A 25,520-nucleotide genomic window follows, 5' to 3' on the forward strand; every position below is an offset into this window, starting at 1 on the left:
ACGCACTCGTAAACTAATTTATTTAACCATTTATCGTGGGACTTTCTTAATGAGCACACGAAGATCTACCAATCGATGAGAAAATACAAGTAAAATTTCATGTTAAAGAGATTAAATGATCTTAAATTTTATTGTTCGAACACAAAATATCTTATCAAATTTATTGATGTTTTATTGATAATACTTTAAAGTTAAAGAGATTAAACGATCTCAAATTATTGTTCGAACACAAAATATCTTATCGGTTTTATTAATATTTCATTGACAATACTTTGAAGTTAAAAAGATTAAATGATCTTAAATTATTGCTCGAACACAAAATATCTTATCAATTTTGTTAGTGTTTCATTGATAATACTTTAAAGTTAAAGAGATTAAACGATCTCAAATTATTGTTCGAACACAAAATATCTTATCGGTTTTATTAATATTTCATTGACAACACTTTGAAGTTAAAGAGATTAAATGATCTTAAATTATTGCTCGAACACAAAATATCTTATCCGTTGTATTAGTGTTTCATTGACAATGCTTTAAAGTTAACCCTTTGCACTCGAGTGCCACTAAAACTAGTTAAATTACATTTAAAATTCATTTTTGCATCATCGAATTAAATTTAAACGACTGTTGAAAGCGTAATTAATAATGTACGAGTCGCAAGACTCAACTATGCCTAATATCAATATGCTTTTTATAGAAAAAATAAATATGGTAGGTCGGAAGAACTATTTTAGATTTAGAATTAAAATGCCAACGAGTGCAAAGGGTTAATAACATTTCGCGACATAGAACGTTTTAGATCTCCGCCGCGTTGAATTCCTCGCTTTTGTCTCGCGGATCGAACACCGCGGCGCGAGCCGTGTCTCGCGTTTGACTTTTTCACCTTATAAACACGGTTACGTTCGCTTCGTTATCCGTGAATGTCCAGAAACGCGGCCCCGCTCCGTGTCAAAGCGGCAGAAAATAATAATTGCGAGGCGCACGGCAGCCTGCTCTCGCGCGAAATTACATTAATGATGTTTCACAGTGCGCGACGGCAAGGAAAGCCACTTGCTCTAATTCCGGAGCGCGCGCGCGCACGCGAGCCGACTCGCCGATTTTTCTGCGCGAGGAGGCCGTCCTCGTTCGACGATTATCAAAATCGCGTTCGAAATTTCTCGCGAGGTCATGGAGAATCGCGAGGCGTCGCAAACAGACCGCCGCTCTTGATGTCTGCGAAACGGAGCACGTTCGCCGCCGGGTTTTTCGCAACCAAGCGGCGCGATCGTTCAGAGGAAAATGAATGCAGAATTTTTCCGCGAGCGGAATTTGCGCGGTTTCCGGAATGATGTTTTTCCATCGGTGTCAATCGAGATGCAATACGGAGTACAAAATGAAAATTAGAAGCGGCCGGAGTTGGCTTAGTTGCTAGAATAATAATAATAATAGTAATAATGGTAGTAGTAGTAGTAATAATAATAGTAATAATAATAATAGCAAAAATAATAATAGTAATAATAATAATAGTAATAATAATAATATTAATAATAATAATAGCAATAATAATAATAGTAATAGGAATAATAGTAATAATAATATTAATAATAATAATAGCAAAAATAATAATAGTAATAATAATAATAGCAATAATAATAATAGCAATAATAATAATAGTAATAATAATAGTAGTAGTAGTAGTAATAATAATAATAATAGTAATAATAATAGTAATAGTAATAATAGTAATAATAATTAAAATAATAGCAACAATATTAATCGAATCGATTGATACAATAAAATATACAGTTATTACTAAATATACTAAATATATTAAAATATACAATTATATATATATTAAAATATACAATCAAGACCCAAAATTATCGTACAAATGAGAAATGAGATGCTTTTGAGGCCATTTGAAGCAACTTTTTCCTTAGCGAAAACGCAGTCCGCGGCTTCGTTTACGAGTTGTCCTTTCTCCTCAAATAAACACTGCAATATAATCTTTTTAGGTTAATCAGCAGTTCTTTTATGCATGTTTGGCGATGTGGAGGGAGTTTGCATTCCGTTGAGCGACTCCCATTGTTGATTACTGTACATCATACGAGATCTTGTGGTTTTCATATACGGGTTAATAACGAAAAACAGTGCCCAATGAGAGATAAATTGAGTAATAAACAAAATAAATTGAGTAGTAAATGAGTAATAAAAATTCTGCATTCATTTTCCTCTGAGATATGAGAGATACGAGATCGGCTTGCGCGAAGCGGCCGAGCCAAAGAGCGGTAGAAGCCCAGATGTTTTAAAAAATTGCAATTTGTTGACACGAGGAAAGAATTTAAAAAACGATGTTTCCCAACTTTTTTTTCTCGGTCGCCGCATAATCAAAATATAGTCACTGCGAGAAGTAAGAATCTCCTGTTTTTGGTTGAAATTCGTGGAAAAACTGCAATTTCCGCGATCCTGAATTGCTCGCAGCTCGTGTCAAGGTCAACTGACTTCGACAAAATTTTCGACGAATTGCACTGAATTCACCGAGCTCTGCAAAATGCATTTTACGCGTGCATTTTATGCATGCACGTCTTAGCCTTATATAAAAAGAAAAAATTACGAAAACTGCATTTCATGATTCTTTCATCCTGCAAACAGCAGATCTTGTAGATTTGCAAGATTACTTATCGAACCGGACCCTTGCAGGCAGCGATTAACACTAAACCTACCAAAGCAGTGACACTAACTGGCATGTGCTGCTTCGCAAAAGTGAGAAGACCGAATTTATTTGGAATTTGTGAAGTTTTTATTATAAAATTTTCTCCAATAATATAATTCAATTATAATATTATATATATAATATAATATATATTATATTATTATTATTATATACAATATAATATATTATTATAATTATTATATATATAATATAATATAATATTATATTATATCATATTATAATATTATAAGACCGAATTTATATGGAATTTCTGAAGTTTTTATTATAAAACTTGCTCCAATAATATAATTCAATTATAATATTATATATATAATATAATATATTATTATAATTATTATATACATAATATTATATTATATTATATTATAATATTATAAGACCGAATTTATATGGAATTTGTGAAGTTTTTATTATAAAACTTGCTCCAATAATATAATATACAAAAAAAATATTATTATATTATTATAATTATTATATACATAATATAATATAATATAATATAATATAATATTATATATATAATAATTATAATAATATAATAATATTTAATATATTATACATAATAATAATATTATTCAAGCGTTTTCCACGAAAGAGCCTCGGAACTTTGCAGAATTACAAAATAAGAAAGCGATCGCTTCGACCGCGGTAGGTTTTTAGTGTTTAACGCATCGCCGTGACGAATATTCAAATAAAATATCATCGATTCGTTCCGTAGTTGCGGCAAAGAATCTGTTATCATCTCGCGTGTTTTCATCGTTGCCGATCGAAGAGCGGCCGTGTCGTCGATGCAGGCTGATTTCCGCAGGCGGCGGATCTCTCCGGCACGGGGCGGTACATGCACCTTCAGATTCTCGCGAACAATGAGGGCCGCGATAGATAGACACAGTCGGTTCTTCGAAGAATCGATCCGCGGCGATGGTGTGCAGCGAGGCGGTCGACGAGGACCGAACTGCTCGCGATGATAAACCGGCGACGGCAAAGAATGGTTGCCCGAGCCCGCAGAAGGAAGAAAGCCAAACGGCGGAAGGATCGTCGAGTGCTTATACGCGTCTCTCCTTTGAGCCTGGCCTGGCTCGAGCCGGCCTTTGCTCGATCTGCGGCTTCAATGTATACACGCGTTCGCGTGCGCTTCGCGTCGAACCGTTCGACTGCATCCGAACGGTCGCGATTACATGCGGTTTAATATCCGCACGGAGATACCGTGGCCCCGGGAATCGGCTCGACCGGAATCCATAGGAAACCGCCTCCGACACGCCTGGCTCCTCGAAATTGCTCGAGTTTTCTCCCTTTTATCTCGGTGGCTTGTTTGGACTCCTGGTGATCGGTCGAACTTTGAGCGCATTCGCACGTGGCGCCGAGTAACGAGCGGACCTTATGGCAGTGGAAATCGCTTTTTAAAGTAATTGCTGCCAGTTAGTAGTACGCCCAATAAATTCTCCCTAATTGACGCTCAGCTTGGAAACAAATGTGGACAATTTGGGGAGAGGAGATGCGATTATTCGAGCCTTGGAACTGTTTTTTAATTCTAGATTTACGGAGTACAAAGATAGGTGTTTTATGATTGTTTATGAAAGTAACGATGATATAGTAACAATGGAACAATGTAGTAACAATGTAGATAACAATATACGTAACGTGTAACAATATAGTATCAATATACATAACTATAAACGTAATATATAATAATATAGTAACGATATACTTAACAATATATGTAATTTATAACAATATAGTAACAATATACGTAACATATAACAATATAGTAACAATATACATAACATATAACAATATAGTAACAATATACATAACAATATACATGACGGATAACAATATAATAACAATATACATAACATATAACAATATAGTAATAATATACATAACAATATACGTAACATATAACAATATAGTAACAATATACATAACAATGTACGTAATATATAACAATATAGTAACAATATACGTAACAATATACGTAACATATAAAAATATAGCAACAATATAAAAATAACAATGTAATATTTGCCATAAGTGGCATATAAATTGAATAAATAACTCATAAATGTATCGGTACGATATAAGTAATCGAGAATTAAAAAATTAGTGACCAGCCACTTTGAAGAGTTTCGTAAATCCAGTGTTAATGTCGCCGATTGCCATATCTCCTCTTCCCAAATTGTTCATTTTTGTGTGCAATCTGAGCGTCAATTAGAGAGACACTACTGTAAACAGAATTTGTTTCTATAGTAACCTTTGCACTCGCGTGGCGACTCTGAGGCGCCGCTAAAAATTGGTATACTATTTCTCAAAATCATTCTAAGAGCATCAGACTCGTTCATATTTAAAAAAAGAAACTATTGGGTTGGCAACTGAATAATTGCCGATTTCAGTTATAAATGTCTCTCACTCCCATGTTTATGATATCCGTAAATGTTATATCATAAAATTATTATTATTATTACTATGTTATTTTTTATTATCCGTGAATGTTAGCAACTAGACAAATTGAATGCAGAAGTCAAGGAAAAGCGACCAGAATTGGTCGATCGTAAAGGTGTCATTTTCCAGCAGGACAATGCTAGGCCGCACACGTCTTTGTCCACTCGGCAAAAATTGATGGATATTGCTTGGGAATTGATGTTACACCCACCATATAGCCCTGATCTCGCACCATCGGATCACCACTTATTTCGATCCCTGGACAACTCCCTTCGTGGTAAAACTTTTAACGATGACGACGCTGTAAAATCTCACTTAACTCAGTTTTTGGCCGAAAAGGATCAGACTTTCTACGAGCGTGGAATTTTCAAGTTGTCGGAGAGATGGCAAAAGGTCATCGAACAAAATGGAAAATACATTACAGATTAAACTCCGTTCCAAGTAAAAAAATTTTTTATTTCATCGAACAAATCGGCAATTACTTAGTTGTCAACCCAATATCTCGAAAACGAAATCCCATCACCAAGAAACGTATTAGGGTTTTTTTAATACTAGGTATGCACTATAACTTGTACCAAGCATCGTTTCAAAATCAGTATCCGCATGTCCCATTCTACTCGAACGCATCGCCGAGAATCAACGAGATCCCTCGCCGAAGTTTTATCAGCGAGTTCGAGGCCGATTGTCGACGTCTTATTCCAGAAGCACCCCAAAGGATAGGAGGTTTCGCGCATTCCTTCCATTTCGCCGGGTCTTTGATACTTAATCCAGTTCCTTTTAGCGCTCTGAATAATCCTGGACCGCGAAGGATTAAAAGTAGGATCCTTAACTTTCCTCTTAATGAAGCACACTTGCTCCGCTCAAACTATAAAAGTGCAACAAGAAATTCCGAAAGGATCACACGGATCCGCCGCGAAAAAGGGGCCGCTGAAATTATTCGGTCGCGGACGAATATCAACGTTTGACAGAAAAATTCTCTGGAAGAACGGAAACGAAGTAGCCCGGCGAGCCGGAGTTCCACTTTGATTCGTAAGAAGCCTCGGCGAACCTTTGACAAATATTCTCGAACGAAATTTCCCGGAGAATCCGGGGGGCCGGATCACCGAATAACACTGTCCGACACGATTTTTGATTTCCTATAGCCACTATGAAATTCTGGTAGAGCTTCACTCCCCGATCAAGGATCCGAAAACCGAATTGCTTCATCACCCACAGTTTTCGAAAAAAACGAGCTTTTGTAGAAATTCAGATTTCTCGATAAAAATTAGGTATTGCTCGAGAAGTAAGAACGTTAGAAAGTTCAAATTTGGCTTGAAAGATAGAGGAGAGTTTTCCGAATATAGCGACGTACGATTTATTAATCGCTTCTGGTCCCAAAGAGCCATAAATTAATGTCAAGGTTAAAGACACGCATAATTTATCTTAATTCGTCGATGGATCTGAAGAAATTTGTAAAGTTAGAACTATTTAGGACCAAAAACAATAAATAAATTGTATGCCACTACATTCGGAAAACTTTCCTCTATCTTTCGAGACCGATCAGAACTTTCTAGCGTTTGAACTTTTCATGCAATACCTCATTTTTGTCGAAAATTTTGGGTTTTCACAAAAGCTCGTTCTTTTATGAAAACCGAGGCTGACGGAGCAATTCGGTTTCCAGATTCGGGAAGCGAAGGCTCTACAAGAATTTCACAGTGGCTATAGGAAATCAAAAATCGCTCTCCGAACGAGAATAAAAGCTTGAAATTTTCGAAAAAATGAGGTATCGCACGAAAAGTAAAAACGTTAGAAAGTTCTAATCGGTCTTAGAAAATAGAGCAGAATTTTCCGATTGTAATGGCATACAATTTATTCATTGTTTTTAGTCCTAAATAGTTCTAATTTTACAAATTTCTTCAGATCCATCGACGAATTAAGATAAATTATGCGTGTGTTCAACTTTGACATTAATTTACGGCTGTTTAGGACCAGAAGCGATTAATAAATCGTACGTCGCTATATTCGGAAAACTCTCCTCTATACTTTAAGCCCGATTTGAACTTTCTAACGTTCTTATTTTTCGAGCAATACCCAATTTTTGTCGAGAATTCTAAATTTCTTCAAAAGCTCGTTTTCTTCGAAAACTGTAGGTGATGGAGCAATTCGGTTTTCGGATTCTTGTTCGGGGTTCAGTGAAGCTCTACAAGAATTTCCTAGTAGCTATAGGAAATAAAAAAAAAAAGGTTCGATTTTGCCAGACACAGTGTAATCCGCGTGTAAAACTCGAATAGTTTCGAGTCCGCGACGGTAATAAGCGAATTCAACAATTAACCGTCGCGCGTGTAATTAAGCGAGCCCTTTGATCGTGCGATCATTACGCGAGCCCGGGGGGTGGTGCATCGGCGCGCGGGATTGTCACCGTGGAAAAAGCTGCCGTTCTGGACCAGAGGAAACAGTTTTTCGCGGCAATTCGTCGAGATTCACGTCACGCGGATGCGTTCCGCGCGTTTCATTCGATTACACCGATTTTAAAACGCGCCCGAGGGGCGGAGGGGAGCGGCGCGGCGCGGCGCGGCGGCCGACGGCGTAACGAAATTTCAATAACGCGTGGCATAATTGGCCGTGCGTGTGCGCGTTTCCGCTCCGGAACGTCCGCGCGGAATAAATTCACGGTTCCGGGCTCCTTTCGCCGGCACGTCGCCGGCCGATAAATTCTTTAATAAATACCCCGGCGAAAGCTCGCGCGGTCGATGAATTCCGCCGGCGTTCCGCGCCGCGGGACCATTCACCGCTGTCCTCGATTCCTTTTTTTTTCTCTCCGCCCCTCCCTCCCCCCCGCTGCCGGCCTATCGTTCGCCACCCCCGACGTTTTCTCGTTTTGTTTCCTCCGGCTCGTTTTTTCTCGCCTGTACTTTTGTTTACTCTACTCCTTTTTGCTCCTATTTCGCGTGTACTCGCCAAGCCTCGCCGAGCCTCGCCCCGCGCCCCGTTCGCCCCACACCCCCATGTTTCGCATCCCCCCCGCACGGTTTTTGTATTCGTTGCCCCGCCGGCGCCCCGGCGATACAGCAAGCCAAGTGGGTTATTGGATGGTTTCCAATATGCCCGCTCGCTCGACCACTGCGGCACTTTATGCGCCCTCATATCATTTCCACGGTTTTTACGCGGCCGGGACGCCCGGTCGGAGCCCGGACCCTCGCCTCCCCCCCGGGGGATGCTCGGATAATTTTCCGGCAAATTTTTGCCGGCTGCCTTGATTGGAACGGCGACGGTGAAAAGGGTGATTCCAGGATGCCGGCTTTTTCACTCGCCGCGCTCGTTTCCCCGTGTCCCTTTAATCGTGTTTATCATTATTATCATCGCGCTTCCTTTCGGCGCCGGCCAATTCATCGCGCCCGGTTAATTACTCGCGAACGCGAACTGCTGCACTGTTCCGAGGGGACGAGGAGAGGATAACGCGCGCGCGCGCGATTCGAACCGCGACTGAAATCGACGGTTTTCTGGTCGATGCTTTGAGCAGTGGCTTGGCAGGAAAGTAATTTCGGTGATGAAAATGTGAAACGAAAGGCAAGTTTTTCTGTACGAGAAATGAAGTTTAGCCGGTCGAATATTTTCCATTCTGTTCCATTCTGTTTTTCATTCTGTACTGGTTTTATATCTTTCTGGTAAATTTATGATTCCGCGGGGAATAAAAGTTGTGCTTCTTGTCAGTGAAAAGCTCGATCGATTATTGTTATTAAAATTTTTACCATTTAAAAAGTATTGTAATCTCCGTAATAAATGAGATGGTGCAAAGTCGGGGCTAAAAACTCAATCAAGTGCAATTTAAGGCTATCGTTATTATTGAAATTTTTGCTATATAAAATGTTTTGTAATCTTCGAAATAAATGATGATCCGATGGTGCAAGGTCGTGGTTAAAAAGCTGAAACAAGTACGATTCGAGGCTATCGTTGTTATTGAAATTGTTGTCATTGAAAAAGTGTTCTAATGTTCACAATAAATGGTTGAGACTAAAAAGGTTGAGACTAAAGAGCTAAATCAAGTGCGATTCGAGGCTATCGTTATTATTGAAATCTTTGCCATTTAGAAAGTTTTGTAAACTTTGAAATAAATGATAATCCGATGGTGCAAGAACGGAGCTAGAAAGCTCAATCAAGTGCGATTCAAGACTATCGTTGTTATTGAAATTTTTACCATTTAAAAAGTTTTCTAATCTTCGAAATAAATGATAATCCGATAGTGCAAATTTGGGGCTAAAAAGCTCAATCAAGTGCGATTCAAGACTATCGTTGTTATTGAAAATTTTTGCCATTTAGAAAGTTTTGTAACCTTTGAAATAAATGATAATCCGATAGTGCAAGTTCGGGGCTAAAAAGCTCAATCAAGTGCGATTCGAGGCTATCGTTATTATTGAAATTTTTGCCATTTAGAAGGTTTTCTAAACTTTGAAATAAATGATAATCCGATAGTGTGCAATTTCGGGGCTAAAAAGCTCAATCAAGTGCGATTCAAGACTATCGTTGTTATCGAAATTTTTGCCATTTAGAAAGTTTTGTAAACTTTGAAATAAATGATAATCCCCGATAGTGCAGGGTCGAGGCTAAAAAGCTCAAAAAAGCTCAATCAAGTGCAACTCGAGGCTATCGTTATTATCGAAATTTTTGCCATTTAGAAAGTTTTGTAAACTTTGAAATAAATGATAATCCGATAGTGCAGGGTCGAGGCTAAAAAGCTCAAAAAAGCTCAATCAAGTGCGATTCGAGGCTATCGTTGGTCTTGAAATTTTCACCATTTAAAAAGTATTTTAATCTTCAAAATAAATGATAATCCGATGTGCAAGGTCGGGGCTAAAAAGCTCAATCAAGTGCGATTCGAGGTTATCGTTATTATTGAAATTTTTACAATTTAAAAAGTTTTGTAAACTTCGAAATAAATAAAATCGAATGGTGCAAGGTCGGAGTTAAAAAGCTCAATCAAGTGCGATTCGAAATTGAAACGTTATTATAGAAATTTTTACCATTTAAAAAGTATTTTAACCTCCAAAATAAATGATAATCCGATGGTGAAAGGTCAAGGCTGTATGCAGAATGCGACATCACTTTCCAACCAAGCTCGAATAATTTCGTACGCGTTGCTAAAGATGTGCGATTCCATCGCATTGTCGCGACGGAACACGATTCCATCGCGAATTTGTCAATTCCGGCAACAGAAGCTCCGCCACAATTTTTCCGCCCTCTAACAATTTCCGCGCACCGTTCTATCACGATTATCGTCGCGTCCGCAGGCCTATTAGTCGCGAAGGCGACCGCGCGGAAAAATTATTCGCAAGAACAACAAAACTCGCGGCAGTTACGATCGATCCCGGCCAGCTAATTAAACCGTCGCGAACGATTCCCTCGAAATCTCTCAAATCCCCGCTGCCAAACGTTTCCGTTAATGAAGTGCGATGGTTAAACCGCTACGGGAACGTCGGTCGAAAGCGCGCACGCACGTCGGGGGGAGGGGGAGAGGGTGCAGGAGAGTGAAAAAAGGGGCGATAACGACATTTCTCAACGCAACAAGGGCTCGAATCAGCGGAATCGGCTGCACGCGATTCCGTTAACACGCGAAAGCTATTCGTTGACGGGGATTCGGTGGATCGTGACGCCGGTGCTCGCGCGAGACACGAACTGTTCCGTCGCAAACAACGACGCCGGTGTTATTTGGAAATTTCACGGAAGACAGCGGCGAACTTCGTCCGCGGCCGCCGCCGATCGCATAAATATTCATGGTTCGGCGAAATAAATTGCGTCGTCGCGGATCCGCCCTGTTAAAAGTACATCGCTGTGACGAGCAAAAGGCGAAGGACGGAGAAAAAAGAGGGGGAGAGCGCCGGAAGGGACCGGGAGAGAATTGGTCGAGCGATACGTTTTCGCAATTAAAAGTTCAAAGCGGCCGACAGGTTCGGTTTCATCGCTGGTGACGCGTCGCGACCCGGCGGCCGCCGGCACAGATTATGGCTGTCTGGGTCCTCCATCGGGGGTTTAAGAATATTAATGAATATTTTAACGAGTACCCGGTGACGCGAGCCGAGGCGGCGCAATCGGTTGAATTTTCAAACGGGCCCGCTGTTACGAAATAAAATGTCGAGGGGTAAAATGTCGACGTATTGCACGTCGCAATTCGTCTGGGATGAATCGGGATAATTAATCAGTTGGCAGTTGCAATCTCATTGAAAAGTATTCTCGCTACTGTGATTATTCCGTACGTGTTTGATTTTCTTCGTTTTTTCTATTTAAGTACGACGCTTTTATCAAATATGTGAGCCGTTTATTTTGAATGTGGCCTAAATCCATATGTCAATTATTTCCGGTGGCCCGTGGTTACATGTACAACTTAAAGTTATCTCTCAATAAAGCATTTGAGGTTACTTATATTCCGAGTAAATACGATAATATTGTACACATGAGTTTTCAGAGTTAGTTGAATAATTGAGCCGTTTATTTCGAAAGTGGCTTAAGTCCATTAATACTAAAATTGAGATATTTATTATTGATAATGTCCGAAAGCAGTGATGATGGTAATTTTAATTAATGAGTATTTAACAAGTTAACCTCAGTTTTTGGACAGTTGCTTTAGTTGAATAATCGGTACGTTTAATTAATACAGTTAAGGAAAAATTTACGCGATATACATATTTACAGTTGAATGTAAAACTGAAAATTTAATATTAAATCTTAGAAATTATTTCACCCACGGGGAAGATCAAAACGACAAGACCTTTTAGTTCGGATAGTGAAGAAGAATTAGTAACTAATGATTTCAAGGAAAATCGAAAAGAAAGAGAATTATAGAACAATATTCGTCGTTGGGGGATGAAGATACAGATAACAATGGAGAAAAGATTGATGACACATACATCCAAAAAGTGCGAAAGATTAAACGGAATTCAGGAAAAAGATATTCTACTCGAACCGGAAATATTGTACCTTTAAAAGTTTTCCAAAACAAAATGTAGACGAACAGTAAATTGTTTTGCAATTTATGTAGTTAAAAAACGTTTTGAATCGCATAAATTATGTTTCCGAAGCGTTGTAAAGATATACAAAATAAATTGAGTATTGTTCTTTTTAATTTGAAACATCTTAAATTATGTTGAATGGACTTGGGCTCCTTCAAATTTTATAACGAATCTGGTTGTTAACTTTGAAAGTGGCCTAACTCCATTCTTCGTAAGAAAACGCATATTATTTACTTAATAATTGCCATTATTTTAATAGGAACTATAAATTTGACTCCTTTAGATACGCTTAAGTAGTACGACTCATTAGTATCCAGTACGTATATTTTTAATTGCATTGAAACACAAAACCTTAAATATCTCAATTTAAGTATAAATGGACTTAGGCCACTTTCAAAATAAACGACTCGTATAATTCAATAAAGAATATCAATGTATGTATTCTGCTCAAGGAATGTGGCGAGCGCTTAAATACGTGGATAATTCGAATAGTGAGAGCAACAGGGTCATCTTTCTCGTACGATTTTGCAGAGAATTCTGCGGTCTCGTGAACCAGAATTCACGGAAACGTGAAAAACAAGGGTAATAGCTAATTTATGACTAATTAGTTTTGCCGTACGATCTAGGTCGTTATTTTTCAATAGATATCACGTGCGCCGGTCGAAATAATTTAATTAATTAAGATTAAAATAATTTTGAGGGAATTCGGTAATTTTATGGATCAGAATTGACGTGAACTATAATTGTAACAATTATTACAGTAATTTAACCCTAATTCGCGCTCAGATCGCGCACAAAAATAGGCAGTTCGGGAAGAGGAGATACGATTCAGTAATTATAGTAATCGGTAACTACAAAAACGTGCCGAAAGGCTCGAATAATCGTATTTTCTCTTCCGTAATTGTCCATTTTTATGCAGAATCTGAGCGCGAATTAGGGAGAATTTACTCTATTCGAGCCTTGCACCTCGTTTTAACAATTGTTGACAATCGATAACTATAAAACCGAGCCGCAAGGCTCGAATAATCATATCTCCTCTTCCCAAATTTTCCATTGTTGTGCGCAATCTAAGCGCGAATTATGGAAGAATTACTGTACTAGGTACATGACCGTCGAATCGTGGCATGTGGCCTTACAATTACCTCCAAATCGTTTCATGTGGCTTTCGAATTGCCTTCGAGTCGTGGCATGTGGCCACCGAATTGCCTTCGAATCGTGTCATGTGGCTTCAGAATTGCCTTCGAATCTGTCATGTAACCATGTGACCATTGAATTGTCTTCGAATCGTTTCATGTGGCCTCTGAATTGCCTTCGAATCGTTTCATGTGGCCTCTGAATTGCCTTCGAATCGTTTCATGTGACCACTGAATTGCCTTCGAATCGTTTCATGTGACCACTGAATTGCCTTCGAATCGTTTCATGTGGCCTCTGAATTGCCTTCGAATCGTTTCATGTGACCACTGAATTGCCTTCGAATCGTTTCATGTGACCACTGAATTGCCTTCGAATCGTTTCATGTGACCACTGAATTGCCTTCGAATCGTTTCATGTGACCACTGAATTGCCTTCGAATCGTTTCATGTGGCCTCTGAATTGCCTTCGAATCGTTTCATGTGTCCTCTGAATTATCTTGAAATCGTTTCATGTGCCCTCCGAATTGCCTTCGAATCGTTCCATGACCCTCCAAATATAATTTATTGAAGAATACCAAAATATATATTTTGATGTGAGTGATGTGACCGAGCATTGTTTTCTAAAAATATACGCGGCTGTCGTAATTGTTCTGTGATAAATAATTGCTGCCAAACGTAAAGGGTATAATGCTTTAAAAAAAAAACAATCAAAGTTCCTAATCATTTCGAGCGTTAAATGGAACGCCGCGGAAGATAGATCGTGTTTGGTTCGTGCGAGCTGCTGTTTACCGATAATCAGACAATAATTAAACTATTTGTACACGCATGTTGATCGATCATGCAGCGCAGAAACCACCAGTCGATTCATTTCCCCTTGAATATGTTTAATCATAGACTGCGCCGGGTGGGGTTAGATTCATGCGGTAATTCTTTTCGAATTAACATAGTGCCGCAAGGGAAACACGGTTGTTTATCGAACGCGATGATTTGAATCTGTCCATTCGATGTATTGATCTATCTAGCTGGATTCAATTTATTACGAGTAGTATACGCCTCCCAATGGTCGGACATTGACGTTCCTTAGTGAATGCTCGCCAATTTTACTTGATAAAAATTTCCTGCGGCTCTACTATCTCTGTCGGAAACATATTTATTTTCACTTTACATTTCTCACAGGATTTTTTAACATTTAAGGAACTCTAAATCCTTATTTACATCATCTTGATTCAGTTCACTCTAAACTTGTGTACCGAGCCGTACTATTAATCTATTTAGCTTGATATAATTTCCAATAAATAGTATACACCTATTAGTGGTTAGACATTGGTGTTCTTTAGTAAAGGCTCGCCAATTCTGCTCGACCAAAATTTCCTGCAGTTCTATTATCTGCGACGGAAACATGTTTCTTTCCTCTCTATTACATTTCCCACAGGATTGTTTCTTTCGGACTCGAAGCTCGAGGTCCGACTTGATCGTTCGATGCCGTCTGCCATTTGATTAAAAGAGAAAGTATGGCAAGATATTAGAAATAACAGTAGCAGTAATAATAATAATGATTTGATTTGATGATACGTTTTTATAATCGTATCTCCACTTCCCAAATTGTCCATTTTCATGGACAATCTGAGCGTCAATTAGAGAGACATTACTGAACTAGATATGTGACCGTCGAATCATGTCACGTGGCCTCCGAATTGCCTTCGAATCGTGTCACGCGTCCTCTGAATTGCCTTCGAATCGTGGCAAAAAATTAGAAATAAAATGATTAAGTCATCGTTTTTATTCTTGCATTATTATATAGTACTTAATATTCTCAAATCTGCCAGTTTCAATTTTGACCTCCGAACACTACTGTACTCGTTCAAGATGCAGTAGTGTCTCCCTAATTGACGCTCAGGTTGTGCCCAAAAATGGACAACTTAGGAAGAGGAGATACGATTAATCGAGCCTTGCAGCTCGTTTTTAAAATTGATGACAATTCATAACTATAAAAACAAACCGCAAGGCTCGAATAATCGTATCCATCTCCAAAAATTGTCCATTTTCTTGGACAAACTGAGCGTCAATTAGAGAGACATTACTCTATCTTGTTTCAATGATGTTATCCTCGGGCAGTCTCGAAACTTCCTTGTCGCACTGTGCAGTCTAACGAACTGCGAAATTCTCGCGAAATCTGCTGGCAGAAACAATGATCGCCGGATATTTTCATCCCGTTCCCCCCGGGCCAGAATCCTCCGGGCTTCCGTGAGCCGAGCCCCGGAAGTGCTCGCGAATCCCCGAATCGTCGAAACTGCCAGGAGGATATCGCGAAGAAGTCGCGGGCAGAGCCGTCAGCTCGTAAAATTCGCTGCTAACGAACCCGGGAGGCACGAAACAAGGATTCAATTTACGGGAAGCACGCCGGGACAAATCCCTCGACGACGCAGTCAGCGATTCCGGGCTCGGGAGCCCCTAATAAAAGACGTCGAATCGGCGCGTAACTTAACGGGCGCGCGTCTTGCCGAAAATTAGCATCGAACGGGAACGTCGGAGAAAGAGAACGACGAAAGGAGGGACGTCCGAAGGGACGTTCGGGACTGTGTGGAGCCAGGATACTGCGGTACAATAGTGCGCCTGCCCCCCCCCCTCCTGGTTAAGGTCTCGTGGAGCGCTAAACAACTACTTTGCAATCTCCAGCAGAGCTTTCGCCCGTTTCGAGTCCAATTTTAATCATCTAAGAGTCGGCGAGCAGCGGCCGCGAAAGAGAAAGAAGCGTCTCGAGGAGCAGAGCGGCGGGGGGAGGGGAACAGACGCGTCACTTACGAGGAATTGCAATTTTCTCGGAAGACTCCGGGGGCGAGACAAGAGCTCCCGCACACACCCGAAGCGCGGCCGGCCGAATTCGAAGGCGTTGCGCGCATCTCCGCCGAGCCATTTGTCCAGAGCAATTTCCATCTGCGAACGGTTCTCATCGGCTCCACCCACGCCATATCCCGCAGCCGCGAACAATCTACACCCCTTGGCTTCCAGAACTTTTCTTTCTCATCGGCGCGGCGCGGCGCGTCGTCGCTCGCCGGGAAAATCGAGAAGTGGCTGTCGTTGTCGCCGCCGCTGTCGTCGTTGCCGTCGTCGTCGCGGCCGCTGACAGGACTGCTTTCTCTTTTTTCGCCCTCTCTCTCTCTCTCTCTCTCTCTCTGTCACTCTTTCTCTCTCTCTTTTCTCCTTCGCCGATGCTCCCAGGAAAGCAGCGAGAAATAGGGAACGACTCGGTAACCGGAGAGGAGACAACTTTCCGGCGAGCCGGAACGCTCGGCGGGGGATGATCAGGGGCTTGTCCTCGGTATCGCTTTACCTGGACATCTCGTTAGCGACGGCGCCTCTTAATTACGTTGCCGCGTTCGCCGGGAACCCGACCAGCTTCCCACGCCATCGATGCTGCGAATTATGCGCCGCATTGTTCCGCGAGGCACCCGGTTAAGCAATTGTTTCCCAATCTTTTAACGCCGGCGCTGTGCTGCTGATAACAACTTACATCGACCTCACCCCTCCCCAAATTTATTACCGAGGGAAAACATTTCTCGAGAGAGCGTGCCTGCGATTCAATATTTTTTTGTTTACTTAGTAAGCTATGAAATCCACTACGGGGTTATTAGCAGTATATTATATTTTGTAATATATTATTATAAAATTACTATTAAAATATACGAGGGATTTCTGAGCTCATTTGAAGTAACTTTTGTCTTTACAAAAATTTTCTCCGAGGCATCGTTAACGAGTTATTAACGAAAAACAGTGACCAATGAGAGGCGCGCTCGGCTGGTGCGGGGCGGTCCAGTCAACAGGCACGCGAAGCCCAATTCCGCTCATTGGCTCGGCCGGCTAATCTCGCCAGCTAATCTCGCCTCTCATTGGTCACTGTTTTTCGTCAATGACTCGTAAACGAAGCAGCGGATTGCATTTTCGCTGAGGAAAAAGTTACTTTAAATGACCTCAGCTACCCCTCATTTTCGGCTGTTAAAATGATTGTGGAACACCCTGTATAATACTATATTATATTATATTATACATAATATTATATTATATATAATATTATATTCAATATAATATTGTTGCATCAGTAACTCGCTTGTTTTTAAATTACGGAAAAATTCGTCCCCATATTGGATGATTCACTAAAACTGTTACAGAGCAATATCCTCGTTATCGTTAACGATACTAAAAAGTGCTAGTGGATCACCCTGTATGCTTAAATTATGATAAAATACGCAATATAATATAAAAGACATCAACGTGTAATAAATATAATATAAATAATAATAAATATAATATAAATAATTAAAAAAAAAAAAAGAACTACACTAATTCCTCCCTAATTCGCACTCAGATTGCGCACGCAAATGTACAATTTGAGAAGAGAAGATACGATTATTCGAGCCTCGCGACTCATTTTTATAGTCACCGACAGTCAATAATTACAAAAACGAGACGCGACGCTCGCATAATCGTGTCCCCTGTTCCCAAAATATGCGCAATTCTGCGCGCAATCTGAGCGCGAATTGGAGAGAAACGACTGTATTCTGCGTCAGGAATCGTCTGCCCGCGCCGCCGAAGTTTCAAGCTCGTCTGATTAATTCTGACCAATTCCGCTCGGTTTATTCCAGGTTAATATTGGTTAAGAACATTCGTCACACCCCGCCGCCGCCGCCCCGCGGCGATTACTCTGTCAATATATTTCACGCAAAAGTCTGTTTAAGTAGCGAGCGTCGGCCATTAGTCAGGCACGCGGGTTTAATCGATTTCGCGCACACGCCGCATGAATTCCTTACGCCCCGTGCAAGTAGAATGTGTCTGTCCATAGTTAGGCAAGCTCATCTTTCTCTCTCTCTCTCATTACCGAACCAAGCAGCGGAATTAGCGTGAGCGCGCCAGATCGAAAGCCGCGTGTAATTCTGCTCGGTGTATCCCGTCGGACACGTGTCGCCGCTTAACGGGCTCGCTCGCGTTTCCGGAGACCCCCGGCCGAAGTATTCCCGAACGCTCGTGTCCAGACGTTAAAGTTACCCGGAAAACGACAATAGTTTTCTAGCGCGGCGCGCGCGCGGGGAAAACGAGAGAGAGAGCCGAATGAATCGGCCGATTGCGAACTTCCGTTCGAATACTAATCCCGCCGGGGCTGGAATTAGAAAACGATTCGTATCGTCCCGCAGGAAACCCGTTCGCGACAACGCGTTCAGCCCGGTCGAACTCGGCTGCGAATCGGGAACGGACAGCTTGTCGAGACGACAACTTCGCCAAGAAGTTCCAAGACTTTTCGGCCGCGCGGGCAGCGCGCGTGCAAAAGACGTCGTCGGTTGCATTCGGCGACGGTTTTGCATTCGGGAAGTTAGGGTCGCGGAACTTTCGGCCCTCGGAAGAATCGGGAGTCCCCGTCGAACTGTAAACCGTTCGGAAATGATCGAGGGGAAGAGGACCCTCGGGAGCTAATCAAGCCCCGGTTGGCTGAGAACCCGGTCGCGCCCGCAATTTCTCTCGATTCTCGTCGAGCCGAAATCGTCCATATATAATTACCGCGGAGACAAAGACGCGGCAGTTTAGGACGAGGCGAGGCGAGGGGGAGGCAGACGGAGCGACGAGGCAGAGCGCACGATACCTTTGAGGGCTGTACGTCTCTTTCGTTATGAATGAATCCGGCAATGAGTTGGCACGGTACCAAAGGATTTCCAGGTGGCCGCGAAATTAAGCTCGACCCCGGCCTGAAACCCTCGGCTGCAATCTATGCTTCACTGAATTTACTGTCCTCCGCTTCCATGACCCGTAGACGACTTCCAGCCCGCTCCCCCCTCGCCGGCCCCCCGTGCACCCAGCCCGCCATCTCGAGCCCCCGTGGCCCGCAACCGCCGCGCGACAACCCCTCCCATCCGGTGTTCTAGGCCGCGCAGCCACACGGGACCTCCTGGAACCGTCGTTCCTAACCTTCGTCTCGAAGTAAGTCCTGCCAGCTGCTACCGGGGTGATTACTTCTTCATATTTTACGCTCCGGCGACCGCCGCCTCTCATCATCTTGTTCGCCGTGCTCGCCGGAGTTTGCTCGAATGCACCGCCATCCGCCATCCGCCCGTCCCCTCCCTCCTCCGACAGCCGCGCGCGCGAGCGACGGTCTCGACCCTCTTTCCAGCCCCAAACCCGACGGTTTCTGCCGCGGCGAATGGGTCAAGTCGCTTCTTCCCGCCGGAAACTCGTCTTCCGGTTGTTAATCGGACGATGAAAGAAAGGGTGAGCCGTTCCGCCCAGCCCCTTCTCTCTCTCTCTCTCCCTATCTTCCTCTCTGTCTATTACTCTCTCCTCTCTCGCTCTTTCTAGTTCTCTCTTTCGCTCTCTGTGCCTCGCTTTTAGCCAGCCCCAACCCCCAAGACCAAGGATGAAAGTTTAATCGGGATCGATCCTGGAATGCGGACGACGCGGTGCGACACTGCCTCTTCGGAATAGTTTGCCCTGATGGCGCGAAGGTGTTCGGGGATTCGGGTCGGTGCTTTTCGCGATCATTTTTTTGTCCCCTTCTTGCTCCCTCGACGGCGTCCTCGCCCGTGTTACGGCGAACTTTTGATTGGACGACTGCCGGCCCGATGAGGTGGCGAAGCGACTCCGCGGGGCTCGCGACGGCTTGTAATGTCTAATCGCGTGGTCCGCTCGTTCCCTTCACTCGCTTTCCCGAGAGTAAGAGAAATCCTCGGTAGAAGATTGCTGTTGTTTCTACGAGTTCCCAGCGTAGGAGTTCTGTCGAGTCCTGGGCGAAGCGGTGTGTCCGATCAAATAAGGACTTGTTCTACTCGATTCGTTTATTCCACGCGCGTCGCCGTTCATTTATTAGGATTTCGCGAAGTTGCTACGGAGATAATTCGTTAAATCGTGGACGATTTTCTAAGAGTGGTATTCGTCCGTCAATGAGCGGACATTAGGGGACTTTAGCGAAAGTGGCCAATTGTAAAAATTCCCTGCGGCCTGGATATTTGTATTGTCTGTGCATGTAACACGTGTCGTTTCTGTTTTGCTCGTTGCGACAACGACCCTGCGTTTATCGAGATATTGCACGGTTTCAAATGATATTGCTCGATTAGATGATCATTCCTGATAAATACTCAGAAATTCATCTTTACGATAATCGTGGAGTAAAAGATCAGTCGTTTCGGTGTTAAAGACTTGTTAGTCGCAACGCATTTTTTGGAAGAATTCGGAGAGAATGACTGATGGTCTTTGACAGTTTTACGATGGGGTTTTGAGATACGCGTGAAATCAGGAGTGAGTGAATCTGTTCGGCACTGAAGATTTTTTTACCACGTCTCTCGGACGTGATAATCATTTCTGGCTTGACTTTTTTACCACGTCTTTCGGACGTGAAAGTCATTTATGGCTCGATCTTTTTACCATATCTTTCGAACATGATAATTATTTTTGTCCCGATCTTTTCATCACGTCTCTCAGACGTGATATTAATTTCTGGCTAGATTTTTTATTACGTCTATAGGACGTGATAATCATTTCTGGCCCGAATATCCGACCACGTCTCTCGGACGTGATAATTATTTCTGGCCTCAATTTTTGGCCACGTCTCTCGAACGTGTGATAAGCATTTCTGGTCTGATTTTTTTTAGCACGTCTCTTAGTCGCGACAATCATTTCTGGCCCGATCTTTTGACCACGTCTCTCAAACGTGACAACCATTTATGGCCAGATTGTTTTACCACATCTTTCAGACGTGATAATCATTTCTTGCCCAATTATCTGACCACGTCTCTCCGACGTAATAATTATTTCTTGCCCAATTATCTGACCACGTCTCTCAGATGTGATAATCACTTCTTGCCCAATTATCTGACCACGTCTCTCAGACGTAATAATTATTTCTTGCTCAATTATCTGACCACGTCTCTCAGACGTAATAATTATTTCTTGCCCAATTATCTGACCACGTCTCTCAGATGTGATAATCACTTCTTGCCCAATAATCTGACCACGTCTCTCAGACGTAATAATTACTTCTCGCCCAATTATCTGACCACGTCTCTCAGACGTAATAATTATTTCTTGCCCAATTATCTGACCACGTCTCTCAGATGTGATAATCACTTCTTGCCCAATTATCTGACCACGTCTCTCAGACGTGACAATCACTTCTCGCCCAATTACCTGACGGCGTCACTCAGACGTAATAATCATTTCTGTCCCGATTATCTAACCACGTCCCTCAGACGTGCTTGCGAGGCAAAGGTATAAACAATCGCAACCTCGAAGTCGGCAAAATTTCAACGATCATGAACGCACTGGATAGATTTCAGGCCGGGTCATAGACGACCCTATACCGGCTAACGTTGCAGTTCACTCTCGACCTTGAAACCGCGTCAGAGTCAATAGTTCGCGAGTGTATATTTTGAGCGTACTTCACAGGCCGGTTGAATAATGGAGCATTATAGTTGAAGTTTCGCGAAAGCTCCATTGTTCCGAGCGGTAATCGAAAGTTCCGCGTGGCTGAGGAACAGTTTAACCTTCCCCGTCCCGTGAAACGGGGCCGGGCCCAGCGTTGCACGCCGACCACTCCAGCTGGTAATGCGCTGCAAATTAGCTATCGCCTATCTGTTTTTCGCGCACCGACACTGCGACCGTTCTTCGGTCTACGGGGGTTGTAAATTCCCGATTCTAATTGACAATGTGGTTCGCGATGCTCTGTGCCCACTTAAAGTAACAGAGCTGGTAATGAAGGGTATTGAATGTTGCACTTTTTAACAGAAATAATTGGTGGTGTCGAATGATTGTTGATGACTATGTTTTTCTGCGTTTTTCTGACCGCGCCCCGACTGGTCGCGTTGTTTTATATCGGTCACCCCCGTTTGAGATCCCTGAAGGAACCTCCACCTCCACGCCGGGACGCACTGATTGGTTTTTCTCGAAGATTGCGATTTTCCAATCAGTGTCCTCTAAGCTTTTCGTCACCACCCTCTCGTATCGTCCTACACGAGCCTCGTCTAGGAGAGGGGGGTGTTGCGTAGTTGCGTGGTCGGGAGGTCCCCTGGGGCCTGAGATATCGTCCCCGCGACGGTTGGGACTAAACTTTCTCAAGACCCGTTAAATTCTCAAATTTACGACGGGTTTGTTTTTTCGGACCTTTCGTGCCTACGACGCGTCGCGGTCATTAAAGAGACGGAAGACCCTGCACCGATGTTCTGCAGATGGAAAGAAGGTTTCCGTCTCTTTGTGATCCTCGCTGGTCCACGCCATAAACTTTCGCGAAAGCGGCCCACGGGAGGTCCTACAGAACGGAACACCTATCTGCGAATTTACGTGGCCGCGCGTAGTCAAGGTGCGCGTATCGATTGCCGGGTGCCGGCGGACCAATTTTAACGGGGGCTTTGGAACGAAGGGAGACGACGCCGCGCCGTAGAGAATGACGTTTAATAAAGTCTGCCGCGCGCTATCCGCCGGATGGGCACGTCGACGCAACGGCGTCCCCGGGGATTAAAACTTTCGTTTCATCGTTCGATTCGCCGTAACCCTGGATCTAGGAACGGCCGGGAGTCGCTTAATTCCGGGATCCGGGGATTCGGTTCCGGCGAATTAACCGATTCGAATCCGCTCGGCGGGGCAATTCGCGCGGCGTTTAACCCCGCGCGATCATTGTTTCCCCGGGATATATACGCTCGCCGTGGAACGAAAGAAGGAGGGCACGGTCACGGAGGAAACGAATTTCTTCGAGCCGAACGGGGCTGGATGTAACAGCTGCTGGTAACAGGATAATTACTTCTTAGCATTTCACGGCTCGCCGAATCCCGGGCACATTCTGCGCCCGTGCTCGAAGACGCCGCGCGGACCCTCTTCAAGAACCCGTGACTCTTCGCCCGTGAAAAACCGCCCTCGAGCCGCGCTCTGGTTCGCCTCGTTGCCTGAAACACGGCTTTCGAGGGACGATCGCGCGCACTCTTCGGGGAAACCTTGACCTGCGCAAACACGAGTTCGTTCTGATTAACACTTCGACGGCCGGATACTCGCGTGTACGTGAGTTCGCTGAGTTAGCGGTTATCGGCTGGACTCACGTATACGTGAGTTCACGAAATCGTCGGCTATCGATGGAGCTCGCGTGCTCGAATAGTTGCAAAGCTTCAGTTGCTTATTGTTTGTCCATTTTTTTGTATGCTTAGTATCGGTTATATTATTATTTACTATATATCTATCTATATCTATCTATATTATTATTTACTATATATCTATCTATATCTATCTATATTATTATTTACTATATACCTATTTATCTATATTCACATATATGAGCCGTTTATTTTGAAAGTGGCCCAAGTCCAATCCTTTCTCCATTGTTACTAAATCTTCTTCACTATCCGAACTAGAAGCTCCTGTCGTTTTGTTCTTCCCCATGAGTGAAATAATTTCTAAAATTTAATATTAAATTTTCAGTTTTATATTTCACTGTAAGTATGTATATTGCGTAAATTTTTTTTAACTGCATTAATTAAACGTACCGATTATTCAACTAAAGCGATTGTCCAAAAACTGAGGTTAACTTGTTAAATACTAATTAATTAAAGTTACCTTTATCAATGCTTTCGAACATTATCAATAATAAATATCTCAATTTAAGTATAAATGGACTTAGGCCACTTTCAAAATAAATGTCTATCATGTCAAAATAAATGTCTACGTCGATTAACGCTTGTTTGTCACTAATCAATTACTACGCAAAACAGATAATTTATGTCTACAGTAAGTTCTCCCTAGTTGACGCTCAGATTGTGCACAAAAAAGAACAATTTGGTAAGAGACGATAGTATTATTCAAACTTTATCGCTCGTTTTTGTAGTCGTCAATTGTTAATAATGATAAAATCGAGGCGCAAGGCTCAATTAATCATACCTCATTTTCTCAAATTGTTCAGTTTTTAATAAAATCTGAGCGTTGATTAGAGAGAATTTACTGTACTACAATGTTTATGCAACAACCTGTATAATATTTGTGCATAGCTTAGTTTATTATGTTTAGTTTATGTATTATGTCTAGTTTGTTATGTTTAGTTTGTTACGTTTAGCTTATTATGTTTAGTTTGTTATGCTTAGTTTATTATGTTTAGTTTGTTATGCTTAGTTTACGTGTAGCTAATATTTTCGAAACGAGCTTAATACGGTATTAACACGTTTATTAGCACAGTGTTAACGTGCTAAAAGATATTAACCCTTCGCAGTCGAAGCTATTTTAATTCGAAATCGAAAATATGTTTTCTGATCAGCAGTATTTGAAATGAAATTGAATATGAATTCGATGAAATGGAATATAAATTCGAAGAAATTGAATATAAATCCGATGAAATTAAATATGCAATGAAATTGAATATGAATTCGATGAAATTGAATATGAATTCGATGAAATTGAATATGAATTCGATGAAATTCAATATAAATTCGATGAAATTGAATATGAATTCGATGAAATTCAATATGAATTCGATGAAATTCAATATGAATTCGATGAAATTGAATATGAATTCGATGAAATTCAATATAAATTCGATGAAATTCAATATGAATTCGATGAAATTCAATACGAATTCGATGAAATTGAATATGAAATGAAATTGAATATAAATTCAATGAAATTGAATATGAAATGAAATTGAATACGAATTCAACAAAATTGACTAATCGTAAACGAAAAAATCGATGACCCGTCAGTTCGACGGCTACCATAAATCTCGTATCAAAAACACCCGACACACGGGCGAGAAAGTCGCGAACGTTCTGAATAACTTGGAGCGATTCTATTCACCTTCGACCGCCGCGCCCGCATCAAAGGAACCGAATCTTGACCCCGCAGAAAAGCCTGACCGTTCGAGGAACTTTGCATGGAATTTTCCGAAGTATAGCGCAGAGGTTGCGGCAACGGGGCCATTAAAAACACCTAAAACACGGAACGAGCCGTCCGCGTGGTAAAGTAAAGTTTCGCGCGACGGCCGATCCATTCTCGACTAAATTCGGTGGAGCTGGTTGACGCGTTCGAGGGCCAGGCAGGGCTCGGTGCGGAACGGATTAACAAGATGCGGCGGAACAGGGCCAAAGGCCCTGGAGCGGCCTGCGCCGGTTAAGCCGGCCGCGATAAAAACGTACGAAGCGGTTCATATTCATTTGCCGCTTAATTGGAAATTTACGGCCACCGGGAATATATTACCGCGGCCGTATAGCGGAACTGTCGGCCGTAACTTTCGCGGCTATGAACTTTAAGCGC

The 25,520-nt window shown here is 42.2% G+C and overlaps 1 protein-coding gene across 1 annotated transcript in view; it reads left to right on the top strand.

The window, feature by feature from the left end:
• Nucleotides 1-25,520, top strand: part of LOC117222094 (disintegrin and metalloproteinase domain-containing protein 10) — a 438,103-nt gene that overhangs the window by 160,831 nt on the left and 251,752 nt on the right. The gene's annotated exons all lie outside the window — the stretch shown is intronic.

This window comes from Megalopta genalis, chromosome 3, assembly GCF_051020955.1.
Source record: "Megalopta genalis isolate 19385.01 chromosome 3, iyMegGena1_principal, whole genome shotgun sequence".
NCBI lineage: Eukaryota > Metazoa > Arthropoda > Insecta > Hymenoptera > Halictidae > Megalopta > Megalopta genalis.